Source organism: Mus caroli, chromosome 5 (assembly GCF_900094665.2).
Source record: "Mus caroli chromosome 5, CAROLI_EIJ_v1.1, whole genome shotgun sequence".
In the NCBI taxonomy this organism is placed as follows: domain Eukaryota; kingdom Metazoa; phylum Chordata; class Mammalia; order Rodentia; family Muridae; genus Mus; species Mus caroli.
In genome coordinates, this window is record NC_034574.1 from 63,017,213 (window position 1) to 63,043,056 (window position 25,844).

General features: G+C 35.8%; 1 long non-coding RNA gene across 1 annotated transcript in view; it reads right to left on the reverse strand.

The window, feature by feature from the left end:
• Window positions 1-4,478: 4,478 nt before the first annotated feature.
• The window catches only part of LOC110295510, a 60,278-nt gene continuing 38,912 nt past the window's right edge, over window positions 4,479-25,844 (reverse strand). Inside the window, exon 5 of the long non-coding RNA XR_002378083.1 lies at window positions 4,479-4,574. This is a non-coding gene — a long non-coding RNA (uncharacterized LOC110295510). The remainder of the gene's footprint in view (window positions 4,575-25,844) is intronic.

The window sequence follows — 25,844 nt, forward strand, 5'->3', positions numbered from 1 at the left end:
TCCCCACACTGGAGCATAGAGCCTTCATAGGAAAAAGGGCCTCTCCTACCACTGATGACCGACTAGGCCATCCTCTGCAGCATGTGCAGCTAGAGCAATGAGTTGTACCATGTTTGCTCTTTGGTTGGTGGTTTAGTCCCTGGGATCTGTAGGGGCACTGGCTAGTTCATATTGTTGTTCCTCCTATGGGGCTGCAAACCCCTTCATCTCAGTGGGTACTTTCTCTAGATCCTTCTTTGGGAATCCTATGCTCAGTCCAATGGATGGCTCTGAGCATAATAAGAACACATGCTCCACTATGTTCATAGAAGTCCTATTTATAATAGCCAGAAGCTGGAAAGAACCCAGATGTCCTTCAACAGAGGAATGGATATAGAAAATGTGGTACATTTACACAATAGAGTACTACTCAGCTATTAAGAACAATGAATTTATGAAATTCATAGGCAAATGGATGGATATAGAGGATATCATCCTGAGTGAGGTAACCCAATTACAAATGAACTCACATGATATGCACTCACTGATAAGTGGATATTAGTCCATAAGCCTATAAGCCCATAAGCTGGGAATACCCAAGATACAATTCATGAACCACGTGAAACTCAAGAAGAAGGAAGACCATAGTGTGGATACTTTTACCCATCTTAGAAGGGGGAACAAAACACCTATAGAAGGAGTTACAGAAACAAAGTGTGAAGTAGAGACTGAAGAAATGACCATCTAGAGACTGACTCACCAGGGGAATCATCCCATTAACAATCACCAAACCCAGACACTGCTGTGGATGCCAGCAAGTGCTTGGTGACAGGAGCCTGATATAGCTCTTACCTGAGAGGCTCTGCCAGTGCCTCACAAATACAGAGGTGGATGCTTGTTTTTTTTTTTTTCTCTTTATATATGCATGGACACTTTGTGTTGTCAACCTCACACTGTGTACGGCCTTGCTCAAGCAGCTCAATCTATACATAGTGGTTTGTATCTATTGGGTAAGCATCAAGTCACAACTACTATTCAAACGTGAAGGGTTTTAAACTTGAAAACATCTTGAAATCATTAAAAATATTTTAATATAAAGTTTTCAAATAATAAAAAAAGATGAATTAAAGTAATATTTGATGAGAAAAATCTCAAGAAAAAATAATATTCATTTAAAGTGAATATAGAGAGGGCTTGTTACTTAACTAAGAGTATGTATAAACACACTAAAAATAGAGAATCTCAAATAGGGAAAATATATGCATTTTGTGTTTAAGTAGATATTAAGCTCAGAAAATTCATTATTTGTCCCATCAGTTATTGGATGATTTTAGGTTAAAAAAATTCTAGGAAGAGAATTCATTCTGTATAAAGTGTTCTCAGAATTCAGAATTGCACAGGTGACCTCTTGGGTTCATGTTCTTGAACAAAGTGTAATCATGGTCTGGAATACTAAGTGCCTGTGTTAATGCTTTTCATCTCTGCCTTAATGTGATTTGGACGCATCCTGTTTATAGTTGAATAAGAAATGTGTCACTCACTATTGAATTTGTCAACTTGCAAATGCTGCCGAGTGCTATTCTATCTCAGGTGAAAACAATTCTCAGCACAAAGTGGCAGGGTGTCCTTCTGTAACCATGGAGACAACATGAATTTGGGACTTTAACTGGTATGATCCAGATCAGTAGAAAATAACTCTGTCAAAATCAGAGAAAGCACAGTTCAGCCTTCTGGGAGGGAAGTAAAATCTAATACATGCTTGAGGTACTACAGATAACCCAGGTAATTTAAACACACACATAATGGCTCAGAGACAATGGTTTAGATCAACTCTACAACACAAAAAATGATATATATGTGTGTGTGTGTACATATATATACACATATATACATACACACTTTATATATATATATATATGTATATATATATATATATATATATATATACATACACAATACATATATCACACAGACATACACACACACATATACACACACATACACACACACACACACACACACACAAACATTTTGAATGCAAGTACTCATATCTGCATTAGTAAGTAGCACTCTGGATAATGAGAAAGAAAGCTATCATGAAATGTAAGCCAGCCTAGACTACACCGTGAATTGACAAAATGAAACCACATCACTAATATTTTCAAGTCAGTTTGAAATATTTCTTCTCATTCTGTGCTTTGCCTGTTCTTACAACATTCTTCCATTCATTTAATTTATTTAAAATATTTTTAAACAAATTCCATTCTTTATATGTCAGTCCATGATTCTACCTCTAAAGACATTTTCCCTTCTCCACATCCCATTCTCTTAGTATCTAGTATTATCTCTGCAGAAAGTGCTCTTTACCACATGTCTACACTCAGGCATGGCATTTCAGAGCACTCAATTAGGTTTTAATTTCAGATAAACATGACAATTTGAAAGTTAAGTACATGACAAATAATACACAGCACATAATTATCCTACAGCTATCCAGGTAATAGTATAAAAAATCAATATATTTCCTAGGACATACACTAAATACAGATACAATAAGTATTTCCTAGGAGATACACTAAATACAGATACAATAAGCCTAGCAAACATGCTAACAAATAAGAGTTAAGTTGCACTAAACATGTAGACGTATTGTCTATCTTTCCTCATAATTAGCATCTTTATAAACATATTGAACTCTATAAACTGTTGTGAAATAAGAAAACAGTGTTTAGCACACAAAATCATTTAATAAATATTTGTTAAATGAATGGATAATGATGTGGGTAACAAAGATATCAACTGACAGATATAAAAGCAATGTCCATGTAATGAGGAAATGGCATGATGTAAGTAATTGTGGAACAAAACCAAAAACTAATATATTTTATTGTGTAACAAACTCATAGAGTTATTTATGAGAAAGAGAAATGAGCATATGCTAGAAACAAACACAGGGTATATTTGTCACTGCATGTGAGACATATCAGTCCATGTGCTATTACTGCTCATATGTATCATTCTTTTGTTAGGGTCTGTACTGGCTATTTTTGTGTCAACTTGACACAGCTGGAGTTATCACAGAGAAAGGAGCTTCAGTTGAGGAAATGCCTCCATGAGATCCAACTGTAAGGCATTTTCTCAATTAGTGATCAAGGGGGAAAGGCCCCTTGTGGGTGGGACCATCTCTGGGCTGGTAGTCTTGGGTTCTATAAGAGAGTAGGCTGAGCAAGCCAGGGGAGGCAAGCCAGTAAAGAACATCCCTCCATGGCCTCTGCATCAGCTCCTGCTTTCTGACCTGCTTGAGTTCCAGTCCTGACTTCCTTTGGTGATGAACAGCAGTATGGAAGTGTAAGCCGAATAAACCCTTTCCTCCCCAACTTGCTTCTTGGTCATGATGTTTGTGCAGGAATAGAAACCCTGACTAAGACAGGGTCTCTTTCTTTCTTTTTTGTTGACTCTTTGTATAATAGCACAAGTGTTCAAATGAAGAAGAGAGAACCATAGACTTGTTTGACATTTCAACTGTGATTTATTTACAGGGGTCAATGTTGTTTATATGGGTCTGTGTTGTAGAGCAGGCTGTTCTGCATATTGTGTCATTCAATATCCCAATCTATGTTCAAGTATATCCGTGCAAGTGAAACATAATCTCACCAATGTCCTAGAGTCAAGACCTCATTCTCATAGGTTAGACAAGGTTCTTTTATAAGTGTTCTAAAGAAATTAATGTTTTGATACTAGTGCTTGGATAGGGAGTGAAATGGAGCAGAAATAGTTCTAACTTTTATGGTATATGTATACAGTATTTCCCTTAGACAAGCAACAGTTTATACATTACAGAAGGTAAAAATCGAAGCATTTTATACTTCTGACAAATCCTACATGAGCTCCTTTACCACTATCATATGGCAGAATGCAGTCTAAAGTACGTAAAGACATAAAGTCAAGTACTTGTTTTTATGGGTCTACACAACAGGCTAATGGAACAAAGAAAGCCAGTGGAGACTCTCCTATGATTTCTCAACTTACTGTGAAGCCAGGGCTTTATTGCTAGCCAAAATAGAAATGTAATATAAACAAGTGTTCTGTGCAACGCAAGAGTAGAACAAGGGTCAAAGATGTATCTGGTGAGTCAGTCACAAAATTTAATAGGAGGAATTGCGCTGGCTGAACCTTCTTGAGAAAGACATTGTAGACCAGCGTGATAAATAAAGGTGGAGAATAATTACTTTCAAGTGTATAAAGTGCACTAAACCTACTTTTTGTTTCCAAACCATGTTTCATAGGTCTATAAAGTTTAAGTGTGCTTATTGTAATTAATTTTCTTATTAAGAATGTTCATAATATACAAATTGGACAAAGACAAAGAGAATAATAAATAGGGGAGTCTTAAATGATAGAGAAGTATGATACAGTAGTTAGCTTTCCATAATTATAATGAAAGATCTGAGACAACTAATTTATACAGACAAAACTTTATTTTGGATTATGGTCTTAGAGGCTTCCATTTAAGATAGATGTGTGCTTGGGAACTCTGATACATGTGGTACATAACTGTGCAATGCCTGGCAGATCAAATCACATACCTCATGAACCTGTAAATAAAGAAATTATATGAGTGTCTGTCAGTCATCTTGTAGCTCTCTTTGGGAGCATGCTCCTAGTTACTTAAAGAAAATAAATAAGTCCTGCCTTTCAAATATTGTATCACTTCCCAATAGAATCCTTCTGGGAAACAACCCTACAAACCCTGTCCAGTTAAAATGACAAACATTAAGCTATTGAACATGGAATGTAAATGGCATTGTCTGTTGTTCTGTTTATCTTTCTATCTATCTATCTATCTATCTATCTATCTATCTATCTATCTATCTATCTATCATCTATTTACCTTCCTATATAACCTTTATATATCTATCATAAGTCTTTCAGAACTATATCTGTACTTTGCAATTTTTTTTTCTCTTCTTCAAGTAAAGTACCTATTTTGTTTCATCCACAAAAAGTGAACAAAATAATTTGTTACTGTGGCATGGAATGTTCCTGGATTGCCAGTACATAGGAACCAATTTTAAGTATGTATAAATCATCAGTTGCTTTATAGAAAAGAAATACAAGTCCTGATCTGAACTGAGTCAGCTTTGTTTCCTAGATAGCAAAATCTGGTCACATTGGCTGTCTTTGCAACCTTAAAGCTAACTAGGGGAAGGCATTCAGGCTTAAAAAATCATTAAAAATTATAAGGAAATAGTTTAAGGAAATGTGCTTAAAGGAAATAAAGGACAGCAAGCAGAAGAGATGTATTCCTGTTAAATCTCAAAAATAAAAATATAGTTTGCAAATTAGAGGGAGCCTTGTATATTATGAAAGAAAATAATGTAGAGAAATGGGAAAAATATAAAAATCTTATTATTTTAATAAGATGTGTCAATTACTTAATTTGTAAAGAATAACTATTTCTTGTACTCTCTTTACACAGAATCCACCAAATAACATAGATTCTAGAGAAACAGAATCAAACACAGGAAATAAGAGAGGATAAATAAAGTGTGTTGCTTAGCATATAATTTTGAAATAGTCTCTTATTCCCAGCTCAAAAACAACAAACACACAAAAAAATCCGTTCTGTTTCTAAATTAGTTTGAGCTTTTTCTATTCTTATAATAAGATGTAACTGGAATGACATTATATAATTGTGGAAAGGAGATGGTGGTACAATCAAATATGTTTTGAGTTCCATTCCTACCACACACTGGGTTTTTGAACTTGAAAAACTACTGTCTAATTTTACAGAATAAATCTGTTTTTGCAGCTTATAAGGTAGAACACTGATTCTACAATGCAATTTCATAATCCTTCCAAGGTCAAACTAATGTAAGGGATGTGTTTTGTTTTACACCTGATGTCTGGTCAGTGGGGGGGGGGTCAATACTCATTTTCAAATTATTCTTTGTTTTTAAAGATGCCATAACTGCAGATAATCATCAGTACATTTAATGACAGGTGGTTTTTGGTTTTTGTTCTGTTCTGTTTTGTTTTGTTATATTTTGTTTTGTTTTTGTATTTGATGTTGCCACTTGTCACTTTCTTACTTCTGTTTAATATATCCCAGGACTTAAAAATGGCTCATGTTCATATTCACTGACATGGCTTACTGAAACTTCTGACATCATACCAACATTTGCATTTATTTAAAGGTTATTCTATGCATTTCTTTATATAAGCTACTTGCCATTCAACTTAAATGTAAGGAAGACATTACTTTTTTTCCCCTTAGAACAAATAAGTACTGATCATGGAATCAGAATCTCTATGTATATTCAAGAGAATATTATATGCTGAGAGAGACATAGGTGTCAAGAAAATCCCTGCCAACAGAAGGAATTATTCTGTTATAACTCATAAATATGTGCATTTTTTCATCCTCCTGAGTTGAAATCGTGTAAAATGTAAACTAAACAAGGCACCTTTTCACTCCCGTTTTATGATAAAGAGAAACAGATGTTGTTAGAAAATGATTATCATGACGTTCATTTTATTGTTCATACAATTTGTTTCACTTTTTATGTCTTGTGATTTCTGTACTCTAAAATAGGAGACATTCCAGAGAATAATCCACTAGCAATGAAATACTTGATGTACAAATTATTGTCCAAAATCGAATAAGCAGATTGACATAGAAGTTCAAATTATTTGAAATAGCTAGTAGTATATATTAAGAACTTGCCGGGCGTGGTGGCGCACGCCTTTAATCCCAGCACTCGGGAGGCAGAGGCAGGCGGATTTCTGAGTTCGAGGCCAGCCTGGTCTACAAAGTGAGCTCCAGGACAGCCAGAGCTATAAAGAGAAACCCTGTCTCGAAAAACCAAAAAAAAAAAAAAAAAAAAAAAAAAGAACTTAATATAATGAAAACTGAAGAGTAAATTGCTTATTTAAGTGACTTTTGATATAAACAAGGGACCAAGGGACTCATGAAAAAATACAGTGTGTGTACCTACAAAGAGGTGAAGTCAAGTGGAAAGAAATGTTTTCCTCAGCCCTGCTCCATTTATATATTGCATCTAAGCGAATCCTGTGTCTCATTTTGTGCTCCTTGTGTTTGGTGGTGTTTCTACATGGAGTAGTGTTATATACGAAATGTTTTCTCTCTTCTACTGAAACTAACTCAAATACAGTTTTCCTCCTCTTACTCTACCATATGAAATAGTCTTTACTCTTTCTAAGTTTCTTCATAAACAAACACCCTATCATATTGACTACAACTTAACCAGGAAGAATCCACTTAATTCTATTAAAATGCACTTATTGGAGCAGGAGTGCTGCATCAATAACACACAAAGAAACAGAGTTCTAAGCTGGGACCCGAGCTGCATTATGAGAAATTGCATTTCTCTGCATTGTCCACACTGCTGTTCAGCACTTGCAGTTTCCAAAACTGTGAAACAGTCAAAAGAAGAGCAAATGGGTCCCAGATGACAAGTAGAAATTTACTAGTGATTGAAAAATCTTAGGAGTGGAAGGGTTTTGTTGTTGTTGTTATTGTTGCTGTTTGCCTGCTTCCTATTTTAAATTTGTATTGGAGAAAGTCTTGCCTCATAGACCAGACTAGCTTCCAATGTGTAATTCTTTTGTCTCCATTTCATGAATGTTGGCATTACAAGTTAGTCATCAGGCTGGGTTTTTGATTTTGTGTTTTTTGTTTCTTTCTTCTCATTGGTATATATATATATATATATATATATATATATATATATATATATATATGGAATTATTGCTAGAAAGTCTGTCTAAGCACATGATGCACCTGTTTACCTCTAGGCAGAATACTGAGCTGTTAGACACAGGTTCTTTTGTCATGAGGATTGGTTGCCTTCACTGGTTAAAGTGTGGAGATAGAGTCAAAGAAAAGAATGTTTTGAATACATACCATTCCTGTCCTTTGGGCCTGGGTTACCTCAATCAGGGTGATATTTTCTAGTTCCATCCATTAGTCTGAAAATTTCATGATGTCCTCCTTCACAATAGCTGAATAGTATTCCATTGTGTAAATAAACTACATATTCTGTATCCATTATTCAGTTGAGGGATATCTGCATTGTTTCCAGCTTCTGGCTGTTATGAACATGATGGAACATGTATTCCATACCGGTGGAGCATATTTTGGGTATATGCCCAAGAGTGGTATAGCTGGATCTTAAGGTAGAACTATTTCCAATTTTCTCAGGAGCCACAGAAATGATTTCCAGAGTGGCTGTACCACTTTGCAATCCCACCAACAATGGAGGAGTATTTGTCTTTCTTCACATCCTTGCTAGCATTTGCTGTCTCTTGAGATTTTGATCTTAGCCATTCTGATAGATATGAGGTAGAATCTGGGGTCATTTTGATTTGCATTTCTCTGATGACTGAAGATTTGAACATTTTTTTGTTTCTTTTCTTTTTTAATTTGATATTTTCTTTATTTACATTTCACATGTTTTCCCCTTTCCAGGTCTCCCCTTCAGGAAGCCACCTATCCCATTTCCCATCCCCTGCCTCTATGAGGGTGTTCCCCCACCTACCTACCCACTTCCCTTGTCCCGCCCTGGCATTCCTCTACAATGGGGCATCGAACACCCTCAGGCCCAATGGCCTCTCCTTCCACTGATGCCAACAAGGACATCCTCTGCCACAGGTGTGGCCAGAGCCATGGGTCCCTCCATGTGTACTCTTTGGTTGTTGGTCCAGTCACCAGAAGCTTCTGGGGGTTTGGCCAGTTGACACTACTGCTCCCTCCATGGAGCTGACAATCCTCTTAGATCCTTTAATCCTTTCTCCAAGTCCTCCATCTGGGACCCCATGCTCAGTCCAATGGCTGGCTGCAAACTTCCACCTCTGTATTTTTTTAAGTGCTTCTCGGCCATTCGAGGTTCCTCTGTTGTGAATTTTCTGTTTAGCTCTGTATCCCATTTTTAAGTGTTTATTTGGGATTTTGGATGTTAATTCTTGAGTTCCTTATACATTTTGGATATGAACCCTCTGTTTAATGTAAGGTTAGTGAAGATATTTTTCCTAATTTGTAGGTTGTCAATTTGTCCTATTGATGGTGTCTTTTGCCATAAAGAAGCTTTTCAGTTTCTCAAGGTCCCATTTATCAATTCTTGATCTTAGAGCATGAGCAATTGTTCTGTTGAGAAAAATTTCCCCTGTGCCAGTTCTAGGTTCTTTCCCACTGTCTCTTCTATTAGATTCAGTGTACCTGGTTTTACACTGAGACCCTTGATCCATTTGAATTTGAACTTTGTTCAATGTCATAAATATGGATCTATTTTCATTCTCCTATATACTGACTGCCAATTAGATCAGCACCATTTATTGAAGATGCTTTCTTTTTTCCCCACGGTATGTTTTTGGCTTCTTTGTCAAAAATCAAGTGTCTATATACGTGTGGGTTTTCAATTCTATTCCATTGATTGTCCTGTTTGTCTCTGTACCATATAGATTTTATCACTATTGTTCTGTAGTACAGCTTGAAGTCAGGGATGGTGATTCCTCCAGATGTTCTTTTATTGTTCAGAATTCTTTTGGCTATCCTGGCTTTTTTGTTTTTCTATATGAAGTTGAAAACTGCCCTTTCCATGACTGTGAAAAATTGTGTTGTAATTTGATGAGAATTGCATTGAATCTGTACACTTTTGGTATTCACTGACAAGTGGATTTTATCCAACACATACAGAATACTCATGATATATTCCATATTTCCATAAGAAGATTAACAAGAAGGAATGGCCAACTGAGGATGTTTCAATCCCACTTTGAAGGGTGAATAAAATAATCATGGGAGGCAGAGGGAGGGAGGAATCTAGGTGGAAAGTGGAAGAAGATAGAGAAAGGGGAGCAGGATCAGTTATGGGGTGAGATAAATGAGAAGCCCAGAGGGCCAGGAGAATAAATGGAAATATACAGCTGCCAGGGGTGGAGGGAATCTCTAGAAAGTTCCAGAGAAGTTTGGGAAGGCAGCCATGACTCAATGGGGTAACCTTATCTAAAATGCCTAACAGTGGAGCGATGGAACCTGAAGATACCAGCTAGAGTAGATAGACAGGGCCTCCAGTGGAGGGATGAGTTCACCAGTTTACCTTCACAATTTTTCACCCAAATCTTTTTCTATCTAAAAGAAATGAAGTGACAAAATGGTGCAGAGACTGAAGGAATGGCCAACCAGTGACTGGTTGACCTTGGGATCTCTTCCATGGTCAGGCACCAATCCCTGACACTATTAGTGATGGTATATTATGCTTGTAGACTGTAGCCTATCATGGCTTTCCTCTGAGAGGCTCTACCAGCAGCTGACTGGGACATATGCAGATTCTCACAGCTGAGCATTGGAATGAAGCAGGGGCCCTATAGAAGAGTTAAAGGAAGGATTGAAGAAACTGAAGAGGATGGTAACCTCAAAGAAAGACCAAACCTGATACCTGAGCAGTACTCATAGAAAAAGCCAGGAGCCAAAGACCATACTTGAGCTAGTCTAAGGTCCCTAGTGCATATGTAGCAAAGGACTGACTTGTCTAGCCTCATATGGAGAGGATGGGTCTAATCCTGAAGAGACTTGATGCTCCGGGGATGGGGGATGCCGTGAAGGAGTACCCTCAACTGTGCAAAGAGGGGGGGCGGGTAGGGGAGGACAACATTTGGGATGCAAATGAATAAAATAATAAATTTATAGGAAAAAAGAAGAGGATGTTTGGAGAAAGAAGGTCCTATTCTAAATTTTATTTTAAAATATTTCATTCTTTTTAGTTGATTCCAACTAAATAGGAAAAGTTTAAACAGGAGATTAAGATAACAAATGATATTGTTGAGAATAGTTTTCACTATCCTAGGTGTTTTGTTATTCCAGAAGAAATTACAAATACCTTTCTAACTTTGTGAAGAATTGAGTTGGAATTTTGATGGGGATTGCTTTAAATCTGTAGATTGCTTTCAGCAAGATGGTCATTTTTACTATAATAATCCTGCCAATCCATGAGCATAGGAGATCTTTCCATTTTCTGAGATCTTCTTCAATTTCTTTCTTCAGAGACTTGAAGTTCTTGTCATTGAGATCTTTCAAATGCTTAGTTAGAGTCACACCAAGGTATTTTATTTTGTTTGTGACCATTGTGAAGGGTGTTGTTTCCCTAATTTCTTTCTCATCCTGTTTATCCTTTGAGTTAAGGAAAGCCATTGATTTGTTTGAGGTAATTGTATATTCCACTACTTTGTTGAAGTTGTTTATCAGGTTTAGGAATTCTCTGGTGAAATTTTTGGAGTTACTTAAGTATACTATTATATCATCTGCAAATAGTGATATTTTGACTTCTTCCTTTCCAATTTGTATTCCTTTGACCTCCTTTTGTTGTATAATTGCTCTGGCTAGGATCTAAGGACCCTGCAATACCATTCCTTGGCATATACCCAGAAGATGCTCCAACATGTAATAAGGATACATGCTCCTCTATATTCGTAACAGCCTTATTTATAATAGCCAGAAGCTGGAAAGAACCCAGATGTCCCTCAACAGAGGAATGGATACAGAAAATGTGGTACATTTACATAATGGAGTACTACTAAACTATTAAAAACAATGTATTCATGAAATTCTTAGGCAAATGGATGGAACTAGAAAATATCATCCTGAGTGAGGTAACCCAATCACAAAAGAACACACAGGGTATGCACTCCCTAATAAGTGGATAGTAGCCCAGAAGCTCAGTATACCCAAGATACAATTCAAAGGCTACATGCAGCTCAAGAAGAACGAAGACTAAAGCATGGATACTTCAGTCCTTCTTAGAAGTGGTAACAAAATACTCATGGAAGGAATTACAGTGACAAGGTGTCGAGCAGAGACTGAAGGAAAGGACATCTAGAGACTGCCCCACCTGGGGATCCATCCCATATACAATCACCAAACCCAGACACTATTGTGGATGCCAACAAGTGCTTGCTGACAGAAGACTGACATAGCTGTTTCCTGGGGGGCTCTACCAATGCCTGACAAATACAGAGGTGGATGCTCTCAGCTAACCATTGGACTGAACACAGGGTCTCAAATGAAGGAGCTAGAGAAAGAACTCAAGAAGCTGAAGGGGTTTGCAGCCTCATAGGATGAACAACAAGATGAACTAACCAGTACCCCAGAGCTTCCAGGGACTAAACCATCAACCAGTATACATGGAGGGAATCATGGCTCCAGCTACACATGTAGCAGAGGATGGCCTTGTAGGTCATTAGTAGGAGGAGAGGCCCTTGGTCCTATGAAGACTCTATGCCCCAGTGTGGGGGAATGCAAGGGCCAGGGAGTGGGAGTGGGTGGGTTAGTGAGCAAGATGAGGGGGAGGGGATAAGGGGTTTTCAGAGGGGAATCCAGGAAGGGGATAACATTTGAAATATAAATAAAGAACATATCTAATGAAAAAGATAAGAAATGGTAAGCTTTTCTCTACAGCTAAATGCAAATATTAGAGACTTAAAGATTATTGCTTGTTGAGATACAGAGTGCTATAATTAATATTTATAGTAAAAAGTTGTCCATAAATGGTCTGCTAGAAGTGTTAATATATGATCCCATTAAACAACTATTAAAGATGTATTTCAAGCCCTTCAGGCTTAGAAGAAAAGGCAACTAAGCTAACCTAATCTTTTTTGTGAATACATTGTATTGGTGAATGGCTCCAAATAAGATTCATGATGCCTAAGAATCATTCTTCTCCATCTCTATCAGAGCCTCCACCACATACATATATTTCTATAGTGATTTACAGATTTCAGTGTCTATTTACTTTTTCTTTCATTTTTAAAAATTGCTTTTGTCGTAGATTTTAGGGCTATTACTTTCTCTAAGAAAAATTGTATTATTTTTTCTTTGTGGAACATATGTCTGAAGAGATTAGGAAAACACAGGGATACTATCATCAAAGTTCTCTGGTCGGGTCATGGAGATAAGATTAAAGTAAATATCTCTGGGAGCAAAGCCAGTGCTCAAGAACTCTGGAAGTTTGTCCAGTTTTCTCACTTCGGCTGCACTGTCCAGTAAAATGCATTTGTGTTTGATAGCGACTAGGTCAATGATAAGGAAAATAAATAGGTGGTAATCATTTTATAAATACATTTTAAGTCAATGTAACCCCAAAATTATTTCCACATAGAATCGATAGTAAATTTTAGATGCTTTTCTTGGCAGATTGTCTCTAAGATTATTTGTTATGTTCAATGCCTCTCAATTTGGAAACTAAAATTTGAATGTTTGAGCTGTAGATTTTAGCACAATTTCACCTAGCATGTATGAGGCCTTGAGTTTGAGTCACAAAGGGAAACAGAAGTTAATTTTTCCAGTATGTTTGAGTTGTGCTCTGTGGAAATGTATTGAATACTATTTCAACTTTAAAATTCACCTCAGTTCATTAAATTGAAAGTTTAGATCTTGGGTTACAATGACCACAGAACAAATACTGCTTACCAACAAGTGACTCCAGACGGCTGTAGAGTTAGTTGCTCTACTATAACTTATATATTCCATATGTTTCTTACTAGTGAATGTCTGTTTTGAGGGATATTTCTTAGCTTAAGCATCTTTTCCTGACCCCATTTGCTATTGCAGTTTCACGCTACCAAAATTAGTTACTTGTGTAGGACACTTTGCTAAGTTCATTCAGTTGCCAGTTTGAGATGAGCCTTGAAACCATGTATTCCATAGCTGCTGTGTGATGATCACAAGTAAATATCCCCTAAGTTTCTCCCCAGTAGTAGTGGTCTCTTCTTAACCACATCCAATTTCATAGCCTCAGTTAATAAACATTTATTGTACCAGTAAACATTATTTTCACTTCGGTGGTGCTAGTTTCTTATTAATTGAAGCTGAGTCTTGAACCCACATTTCCCAGAAACATCTTAATTCAAGCTGTCATACAAACGATCCCAATAGAGTCATTGAGAGTTCCCCAGTTTTCTCTCAAAACTTTACAAGCCAACCTCACTTGCCTGCATTACTCTCAGCATTGACTTTCCAAATTCCAACAATAGTCATTGAGCTCTAAGCATCTGAAAACTTCTACAGGCTCAGAGATTCTTCTACTTTCCTCTTAGGAAACAACATAGTGAGGTCCATCACTTCAATGTCCCACTTCTGGTTTAAATTTTTGTTTTGGTTACTTCTCATTTGCCAGATAAAACACTGACCAAAACAAACTTGGTGAAGACAGATGTTTATTAAAGATTAAAGTTCATAGTCCATTACTTAAAGACAACTACTGGCTTGCTTTGTATTATTTGCTAAGATTGTTTTCTTAACCACTTGCTCTGGATATGGACAAGGCAACAGCCATAGTGGTCTGGACCCTCATACATCAATCATTAATTAAGAAACTTCCACAAAGACATGACCAAAGACAAATCTGTGGGTCAAGTAGACAAAAACTAACTAGCCTACCACCTTATAGTGACTTAACAACCTTTCTAAAGGTTTTGAAACATCATGAAGCCATTCTGGCTTTCACTATTAATAAATTCAATAATTTCATAAATTACTTAACACTTATAAAATAGGTATTGTGTTATATTACTTTACTTAGAAATATGCTTATGTGTTCTCAAGTTGAACTATGCTGGTAATAAGTTGTACTAAATGTGTTTCAGATGTAACATGTTATCTTGGCGAATTTGCTAGATGAAATTTCACTGCAAATACATGAGATCTAAATAAAAACCAGTACAGACTTGTTATTTGCATATTGTCAAAATAATGTCAAAATATGTAGTTTTTGTCAACATTTGAAAACAATTCACTAAAAAGAGGATGTATATGTGGTCATGGTGGGTTTTTAATTCTGTGAATCATATACCAATATAGAATGATCAAATTTATGACTTACCATGACTGGGTCATAGGATGTCCAGAGAGCTGAGTATGTTTTCTCATTCTCCCTCTCCCTTTCTCCCTCTCCCTCTCCTTCTCCCTCTCCCCTGCCTCTCTCTGTGTGTATGTTTGTATTTGTGTGTGTGTATTAATCTAGAACAGATTAGCACTTGAATTGCTGTACTGAATATACCAGAGGATGTTCAAAGTGTTGAATGGCATCACCAATCTCTGAAAGCCTGCATATAATTCACTCTTTCCCTGCTTGGCTGACTAAAGAGTGACAATAATTTTCTCCTGCTTTCTGTGTTTATGGATTTCAACCTTTTTTGCATGGGTTGGTATTTATAAAATTGACTATGGATGCTAGAATTTTGAGCTATATTAATCATATTGTGGTTTGAATATGTTTCCATGGACTCTTGTGTTTGAGTATTTGGTTCTCTTTTAAAGCTGTGGAACCTTCAAAAGGTAGAGTCTCATTGAGGGAACTAGATTATTGAGCTTGGGCTTGTACATTTTATAGTCTGACCTCATTTCTTTTCAATTAGCTTTTTTTTTTTTTTTTTAGTATAGACGGAAAAAACATCAGCTAGCATGCAATTCTGCCATTATGCCTTCTCCAACATAATGGATGGAACATCTTCCTAAACTGTTACCAGAAACAAACCCTTCCTTCTGTAAGGTTCTACTGGTCATGTAGTTGGTCAAATCAGTAAATTAACTAACATTACAAGTCCTTTATGACTGCAAATATATATTGAATTTATATATTATATACATTCTCTGCTCTAGAGTACTTATTTTCTATTTTGATATAATTTATAGAAATATATTCAGCTATTTCTTACAAACCTGTTTAATTTGATTATTTTTCAACAAAAATAATTAAACTTTATCTGGATATATTTGAAGATTCATGCTGTATTCGTTGAATACTGGACTAAACCGAGTCCAGTGGAGACTTGGCAGTACATCATGAACACATGAGTTATGTGGTAGGATAGCATGAGCCAATGCATTGAATGTGTATGTGTAAGGAGAAAAATATCAAACAGCAAATGTAAATTTTAGTTTCCTAGAAATCTGAGCCCAGGGCTTATTGTGCACTCTGGCTATTTTTGTGGCTGATTAAGTCAATTCAGTGGATTATAATGAGACAGATAAAATTCTGTCTGCACTGCCAGCATCTATTCAATAAAAGTCCAGTCCAGACAGATGCGGTGCAAAGCCAATACGTGCCAGGTCACCAGCTTTCACAGGGGCTGATGGATGTTGCCATGTGAACAACACTCTGTCAGGATGCACTTGGTTAAGGATAGCGACCATTTGTAGGGGAAGAGAAACCATGTCCACTGATGCATTTTGGAGCCAACTCCAAATAAAACTGAAGAGATCCTGTACTGATAAATGTTTTGTTAATGAGTGTCAACGTGTGTTTGATGAATTTGGGGGTATTTCAGAAGACACCTGCAGCAGATGGCCTGCACTTCTCATCTGTTTTTATGATCTAGCTACAAGTATTTTAAATCCCAGCTGTCAGCCCATGAGCACTGACCGTGAATGTTCAAATACACAAGCATGTTGCCCAAGGCAAAACGTACTTGCAAGGGTCATTCTCTTAAGGGGGATATGACTCAGATGACCTCTGGCTCTGGGTTACTTAAAGATGCCAAAGGCACTTCAGAAATAGGTAGCTTTATCCATTTTATTGCACTTCTAGGGCTATATATAGAGCTTTCCTTCTAAGAGAAAAGTTCTTCAAGGACTTTTAAAAAATGAACCAATAGAACCCTTTTGTATAGCTACTAAAGCAATACCACATTTTAACCTTTTCATCTGTATAAGACTTTTGAGGATCACAAAATAAATATACATGGGTAAGCATGTATACATTTTTGCCATCTATATTCATTACCTTTAACTATGAATATGGTTAAAAATTAATATTCTACATTCCTGAAGTTCTCCTCTCTTACCTCATATGTGGTAGCAACCATATTCCCGTTTTATAACCAAGATCAATCATCTTGACCCATATTTTCTACCAGGTAGTAATACTAACTATTACTAGTTATATCTAGTGCAATTACGATTCTGTACTAATTTATTGATTCAGTAGGAATTACTGATTCTTGGTGTCAAAGAGCCCTTGGAAATTTATTTCAGTGTGTCTAAATAAAATCTTAAGATTATAACCAGGTATTATCTGTGTGAAAAAGTGTTGAAAAGGGACAGGTTACTTAAATTTTATTATTTTTAAACTAACATTTACTAGTTGTATATTTATTTATTTCTTCATCCTAAAATATATTAAAAAGGGAGTGAAGTAATGTTCCAATACCATATAGCAAGTCCTTTGAAAAAGGAATGTGAGAAAGAAGTAGCAAACAGATGGTGGGAATAAGATGAAACTATTCCTAATATCAATTAGAGACAAGTAAGCACCCCCATTTAGAACAGTGGGCAAAACATATTTTTGGTCTCATTGAACATTATCATCCACACTTATTCCATCACTCTTACAAAATCATTAACTTTGTCTCAGCTGATAATCACAACCTGCTTTCTGAAATTGAGCGTACTGTGTGGTTTTTTTTGTTTGTTTTTTTTTTTTTTTTTTTTTTGCTACATAGCCTTTATTTATCATTTAAAACCCTTTCTATTCACTACAAGAGTATTGCACTACTCTAGAGGGATTAACAGATAGAGCTTCTTCCATACCATTCAGTACACAGTAATAATTTATGGAATGCAAGTTGATAATATACTATTATCAAAAGACCTGAATAATCTATAGGCATCTTTTTCATATGCAGTCAAACTTTAACACTATGTACTTTTAAACAGAGACAGATAATTCAGCTGTGTAGTACCAGTAAAGATGGAAATTGAAGTCATCAAATCCTGTGGAAACAGATCTATTTTAGTTATGCAACCTCTGAATATGAGAACATTGACATTTCCAGGAAGTCACATTTATTGCATTTTATTTTCTAGATAGTATAACTGTAAATAACATTTCATATGTGACATGTCAGAACAGAGTCAGGACAACTTGCAGAGGTTTATTATAGTCAATAACAGGCTGTAGTTAACAATGTTCACTCTTGCTTGGCCTCGGGAACTGTTCCACACTTTTTAAGTTATTTGCAAATTCCATCTTCGAATGATCTACATGAAATAGGTAAATTTGATGGCCTCACTTTACAAATGAGGAAACTAAAGCATAATAGGTGACATAAATTAGGTTTTGTGGAAACACAAATTACACCAATAGTGCCTTATAGTGCCATTAATTAATTCATGATTCTCAATTTTAGCTAATTAGATTGAGCTCATTTTGGAAAGTTTCTTCTAATTGGTATCTTAGTGATGTTTTCTGTTGCTCTGATAATATCTTCTGCTAAAAGCAACTTAAGGGAGCAAGGGTTTATTTGATTTACAATGGTAATTTACTATCTGGCATTACATCAAGGCAGCAGACAAGAGCTAGAGCACACTCATCACCCTGCATGCAAAATCCTGAGCAGAGTGCGATGTGTTATATGCAATCTACTGTTCAGGATGCTCACAGCCATCCATTGGACGGAGCACAGGGTCCCCAGTGAAGGAGCTAGAGAAAGGACCCAAAGAGATGAAGGGGTTTGTAACCCCATAGAAGGAACAACAATATGAACTAACCAGAGCTTCCCTGGGACCAATCAAAGAAAACTCATGGAAGGACTCGTGGCTCCAGCTGCACATGTAGTAGAGGATGGCCTAGTCGGTCATCAATAGGAGGAGAAGCCCTTGGTCCTGTGAAGGCTCTAAGCCCCAGTGTAGGGGAATGCCAGGGCCAGGAAGAAAGAGTGGGTGGGTTGGGAAGCAGGGGGAGCAGGGGAGCAGGGAGGCAGGGGGAGCAGAGAGAGGATAGGGGATTTTCAGAGGGGAAACTAGGAAAGGGGATAACATTTGAAATGTAGATAAAGATGATATCTAATTGAAAAAAATCCTCTATCACTGGCCCTGGGAATGTCTTCCAACTCCAATCAATATACTGAAGGTAATCTCCAACAGCCATGCTGGCCAACCCAATATAAGCAGTCACTCACTGAGACTTCCTTAGCAGGTAGTCATGGTGATAATAAAACCTAGCCAACACAGTAGGCTTCCTTTATTTTTTATTGATTTTTCTTTATTATTAAAATATGTTAATTCTCTACAATAATGGGCATCATTGTGGTAATGTTTTGGACAATTGTCTAGCCAATTTTCCTACTTACTGACTAGATTAGTTGTCCTTGGGTAAGTATTTATTGAGCTTTGATATCTACTGGATATAAGGTATTTGTGTTGGATAAAGAGCTGGGATATTTTTTCTCATTTGGTAGGTTGTATAGTTACATTCTTAACTTTATTTGTGAAATTTTAAAATTCTGTAGTTGTAAATTCAATGAACCAATAAAGTTGATGTCTAAACTTAGGAAATATACCTTTTACGTAAATATATATTTATAATTAAATGCTATCACTTTCCACTCTACATGGCTGTATTTTAAAAACTATGTAATAAACAAGGGTCAATGTTTTTAAAAATTACAAAAGAGGTTGTATAAGTTAATATAAGACTAATATTTTTCATGTCCTACAGATGAGGGGAGGAGAGACGTGAATTGAGAACACTTAAATGCTAATTATTTATTTATTTATTATTATTTTCTTCATTTACATTTCAAATGCTATCCCTTTTCCTAGTTTCCTCTCCAAAAATTCCCAATACCCTCCCTCCTCCCCCTGCTCCTCAGCCTACCCACTCCTGCTTCCTGGCCCTGGCATTCCCCTATACTGGGGCATATAATCTTTGTAAAAACCAATGGTTTTGACATTACACAGTAACATATAAGTTCGCTAAAACAAGATTATATTTTTCCAGAAATGAAAGGTTTATTGTTGGATTCTTAAAGTATGTATATATCTACATTGATATTTCTAATTCACTCGATGGCACACACAGAAAATTAAAAATATAAGGGCATACATGGTAACTTGACCAAGATATAAGTAACATATCTATATCATATTTTGTTGGTAGTTGAAACACCCAACTTGATGAAAAGCTAAGATTAGCTATTGAAATTTTCCCCATTGTGTTTTTGTTTCTTCCCAAATACAAAATAGGCTCAAAATGCAACAAATTCGATGCACTATCATCTATCAATTCCTGGCTTTGTTCCCTGGGATATTACAATATTACTTAGAAAGTCTTTGCACACACCTATGCCTTTGTTTCCTCCTGGGAGGTTCAAAGTTCTAAGGAGATTGTACAGAAGAGTACTTCATCTATTTCCACTTGATTTTTGACGAGTTCAGTGAGTCCTGGGGATGGTTTTCCATTTTTGTGCATGTGCACATTTAAATTTAAAGTGCTATTTTTAAAGAGAATGTGTTTCCTCCAGTGTGTGAGGTGACTATGTCTGTGCTTATTTATTCCTACAGCCTTTATCATAGACTATTCCTGGTCACATTACTTCAAGTAGGGCCCAAGGGCAATAGATTAACACATGACCATTGGTGCTGGTATCAGTTTCTCTACTCATACACAAATCAGATCCATTGCCTGGGGAATGGTGCCATTTCAGTATCAAGTCTTCTCATTTCAGTTAACAAAATCAAATCGGTTCTCCATAGGTATATCCAAAGCAGCCTATTCTAGACAATCCCCCATACATATGGCCATAGTCAGCCAGTCTAAACAATCTTTCAATGAGACTACATTCTCAGGTGATTTTAGATTTTTGTTTCAGTAACTCTCTTTTTGTTATTATTCTTTAATAGTATAGTTTGAAATCAAGTATTAAGATAGGTCTAGCTTAAAACATTTTGCTTTAGATTGTTGTTTCAGGTATTTTATTTCTATATTATAATTTGCCTTATATTTCTAGTTCTGAAGAATGTCATTGCAATTTTAATGGGTATTGCATTGACTATATAGCCCAATTTGGGTAATAGAAGTATTCCAACACTATAACCTCTGCCATTCTGTGGACATGAGAGCTCTTTTCACATTCTAGCATCTTCTTTAATTTCTTCTCTTAGTGTTTTATAATATTCAATTAGATGTCTTTGACTTTTGGAGCACGATATATGCTTTATAGATTAAAAGATAATTGTGGTAGTCTCCTTCCATGGGCTCAGTGTATCTAGGTTAAGATGATAGTGGTAACCAGGTTCAATATTTCTCACCATTCATTAAACAGTTCTGGGCTTGTTAACATGCCAGGACTGATGGACAAGAAGAGAAGATGTGAGCAGGAACTAAATTCCTAATTGACACAACTTAAATTATATCATATTGCATTAGGAAAGCAAGTCAAAATATCAGTCCATGAATATGAACTTGTATACTTTATGCTTGAGTGGAAGGGTTATAGTAATATTGAAATGGAATGTGATAATGTTAGAGTACATAATTGTGTTTATATCTTCTATGCAGGACTCTAAATGAGTGAATAAATAAATAAATAAATAAATAAATAAATAAATAAAGAGATTTGGAACTGGAAATTCTAAATTTATTGAGAAATCTTTTCATTTTCATCTTATTGCCCATGAAATCATTACATTCTTTCTGAGTTTTAGTAGAAAAAACACACACAGACACTCACACATACACACACACACACACACACACACACACACACACACACACATATATATATATATATATATATATATATATATATATATATATATATATGTCTAAATGTTAGAATTAGGGTTCCAGATGCTTTTCTGTCCTGTGTCTGTCTTTAGGTGGTGAGAGTAGGGCTCGCTCCTTGACATATCTGAGTTGATGATAACTATCTTTGAAAGCTTTTTCTTAATGTGATGTTCAAAGAAAGGGATGGGATGAAGGCCAAAGAATATCTTTAAAGTATTTATTTGTAATAAACTGAGTTAATTTTTTAAAGTTTATTGTCTTCATGCACCAAATAGAGAAACTGTCATGCTTTCCATTTTTGACTCTAAAATTAAAATTATGAAGCAATTTAATGAATTATTTAATGAGATTTTATACAAGTCAGATATTTTGCTATGTAAAAAAGAATGTTAATTTACCCTAGAATGAACCTAATACAATTAATGCATATATCTGCTCTGAAAAGCTTAAATAAAGCCTAGTGAGAAAAGAGGGATATCTCTGAGACTTGCCATTAGGTAATTGTTGGGAATTTGCAGATGTTATTCATAAGTTCAAAATCTTAAGTATACCATGGGACCCAGGGATTGCTGAATTGGAAAACATTAAATGTAGAGATATTCTGGAGGAATAGGAATTTAAATGATTCACTACATTGAGTTTTGACTACTCAGATATGAAAATATAAAACAAAACCAATGGCAGAGAGGATGGAAGAACCAAAGTCAATTAGAGATTCATAAATGAAGCATACATCTGGACATGATGCCCAAGGAAGGAGACATAGTTGATCATAATTCCAGGTATTTCCTTGAGCACACATCTAACATACAGGCACATATTTCACCTGTGAACATCCTTTTTAAACTAAATAAAAGGGAGTAGAAGAGAAGTACTTTTTTAGAAACCAGTACATAGAATGTTTCTGTATAAATTTGCTTATTGCAACAGCGGCATTTTTATAGCAACCTGTTGCAAAAGGCTGGATGTGGTGGCTCATGCCTGTAATTCCATACCTCCCTCTTATGTCAATGCCAGCCTGTGTTATATAGTGAATTCTATACTGGTCTGTATTATATAATCAGATCCTGTCACAAAAAAGTATCTACTGAAAAACACAAATATGAACATTCAATTTATTGGTAAGGTTTGCAACCTATGGACTTTTGGCTATTAAAATAATTAAAGTATAAATATTTGTAATTGGCTTGATTTCATATTATATTGAATGTATTTCCAGTAGTGCTAAATATTCTAAAAACATGTTTTATAGATGCAATATACTGTATAGTCATATGATACTTTAATACACTATTTTATCATTTTGTGTGGTTTATTTTCATGCATGTGGAGGATTATCTTGATTTTGTACTTGAGGTTGAGAGTGCCTGATCAACATTGTGGCACCACTTCCTGGGCAAAGAGTTGGGGATTGTATACAATTAGAGAATTTGAGCTCAGCATAGGTATGTTTTATCACAATCATTCTCCAAAAATGGCTTATTAACAGAACTTCCCTCACCCAAATAGTTCCTCTTGATAGGATCCTCTCATAATATCACCAAAAAAATGCCTGAGCTCATAAGCCACAGTCATGCTGATGTCCTCTGTAGCTGGTTTTTGAATACTTCTTATTGTGTTTTTTTTAGTTTTTTTCTTTTATTGAAACATATTTTTCTCATATGTACATTCTAATTATGACCTCTCTTTTCTGTACTCCCCCAAGTTCCTCCTTACATTCCCTCCATCTGGATTCATGTGCTTTCTGTTTCTCCTTAGGAAACAAACAATATGATAAATCAAAACCAGGAAAATTTAAATATGACAAAAATAACAAAACGAAAAACAGAATCAAAACTAAAGCACAATAAAGGACTAGAAGACACAAACACACACATTCACAAACACACAGAAACCCCATATAAACCACAAGCCAGAAGACATAACATATACACAAGATACTCTGTAAGATAAAAATAAACATAAAAATTAAAATAATTGTCTTGATAAAACATTCTGAGACAAAAACAAAACAAAACAAAAACAAAAACAAAAACAACCCACAAAACTCCAAAGACTATGTTGAGTTAGCTTTGCGTTGCTCCGTTACTGCTAGGCATAGGACCTACCCTTAAGTGTGGTTTGTTTCCCCAATGAGACACTGTTGAGAAAACTAATTTTTCATTTGCAAGTGCTTACCAGTTGGGATTAGGGATGGAGACATGTGCCTACTTCTTTTCTCAGCTCTGCGAACCTGTCTGGTGCATATCCATGCAAGCCCTGTACATGCTACCACAGTCTTGGTAACTTTGTATGTGTTCCATCCCTGTTGTGTCTAGAAGGTCTTGATTACCTCTCAGGCACTTACATTCTTTTTTCGACCTATTCTTTCTCAGGGTTCCCTGAGCCTTAATAGGAGGGATTAAATGGAGACAACTCTTTCAGGTCTAAGTGTTCAAAGGTTCCCTCACTATCAACATGTTTGTTAATTGTGAATCTCTGTATTTATTCCCATTTGCTGCAGAGGAAACTTCACTGGTGATGCTGACCAAGACACAAATGTCTGAGTACAGCAAAATGTCCACTGGGAATAAAATAAATAAAAGTAATAAAAGCTTTAGTAGAGCAGAAATAAATTTAGCAAGAGGACAGTAGTACTGGTTTTCCTCTAGGTCCCTGGCCTATCTAATCTCTGTTTTTTTTTAACAGTCAAGGAGCATTGCATATTGGTTTCAACTCATGGAGGAGGCCATAACTCAAATGAGATATTGTTTTATGAGTTCCACAAGCTTTGGGTACTACTATTTCACTAGCACATCTTGCAAGCAAGTCGCTCATGTAATTTCAAGTTTGGTAGCAAGGTTAGTGTTTACATTTCTCTTTTGATAACTTTTTGGTCCCTTCCTGTACCAAAGGTGTTAAGAAGTTAGGAGAAGGCTCTTACCTTCATCTTGATTGGTGATCAGCTTGATTTCTCCATGCCCAAAGGATAGTTTAGGTGCTGTCTCCGGAAATAGGGCTTTATCATATGTTTTTGCAAACCCAAACTTTCCAAATAGTCTTGGCAATATCCTGGGTTCTTTATGGGTTCCCATGGGATCTCTTTGGCTATAGAACTCTATTTAATATAACATATCCCTAGTACTGGAAGTCTCTTTTGGTAATTATATATGATAAGTTGAGCTTTGTCTTCCCTGTTATTTGGATATTGCATTTAGATCACCTTCGAAATGTTTGTTTGTATGTATGTTTACAGAAAGCTTCTACTGAATTAGGTTTCCACATAAACCTTTAAATGGTCCTTACTTTTAGATGTTCCTACATTCCTTTAGTCACATGCTTCTTCCCATCCTCTCCCTCTTTTATCCACCCATCCCAGCTACCACTCAATTGGACTCTAGGAGAAGAACTAAATTGAAAGAAGGCAGTCATGGATCTTATGAAACTCCAATGACATTTTAGAACTTGAAAGGCAGTAGGTAAAAGATTAAGCCCACCAGTGACATTCCACAAAGCTATGTGGCCACAAGAAGTAGGCAATAATCCATCAAAGTGGGGACTGTTTTAATTAAGGAAAGGAAAATATACCATAGAAGAAGAATTTCTCAAATAGAATTTTCATTTAGCTTGAAAGTCTATGAAATGCCAAATCCCTGAAAGAGATTTGTAGTAATTAAAATTACTAAGACTTATTACTATCAATCTTAAAACAAATGGGCACCCTGGATAGAAAAATAGAGCATCATGTTTATTCTGAAATTCCATCTACAAGTATTTTTCAAAGCTATAGTTTGGTTCAAAATCAAAGATAATTAATATATAAGATACTCTTCACTTGAGGGAGATGTAATGGGAAGAAAAGAAGTAAGGAAACAGACCCCCAGCCCCTCCATGCTCTGAAATGAACTCAGATTAAATGATTGATTTATGATCCTGAATAAGAACAATCAGAAACTTTAGTGGATATCTATGATAAGATTCATGCACTCTTTGAAAGAATGATAATTCATAGAACATGAAACTCTGGTTTAAACAAAAGACCCTGAAATATGAGGGAAAGTAGGAGGTACAGTAGGACTAGACAGAAAATTCATTTACAAAACAACAGACTCAGAAAAAAAATCAACATACAGCATGATGAGTTTCCCAGGTCATGCTGAATGTCAAATATGCCCTCCACTGGCATCTAAGAAAGGGACTAAAAAGAAAATGGAAGACAAACAAAATATGATAAAAGAAATGTTTAAATAAATAACTCTTTTGTGTTTCCCAAAAGTTCAAAAACTTTCATAGTATATATTTAAA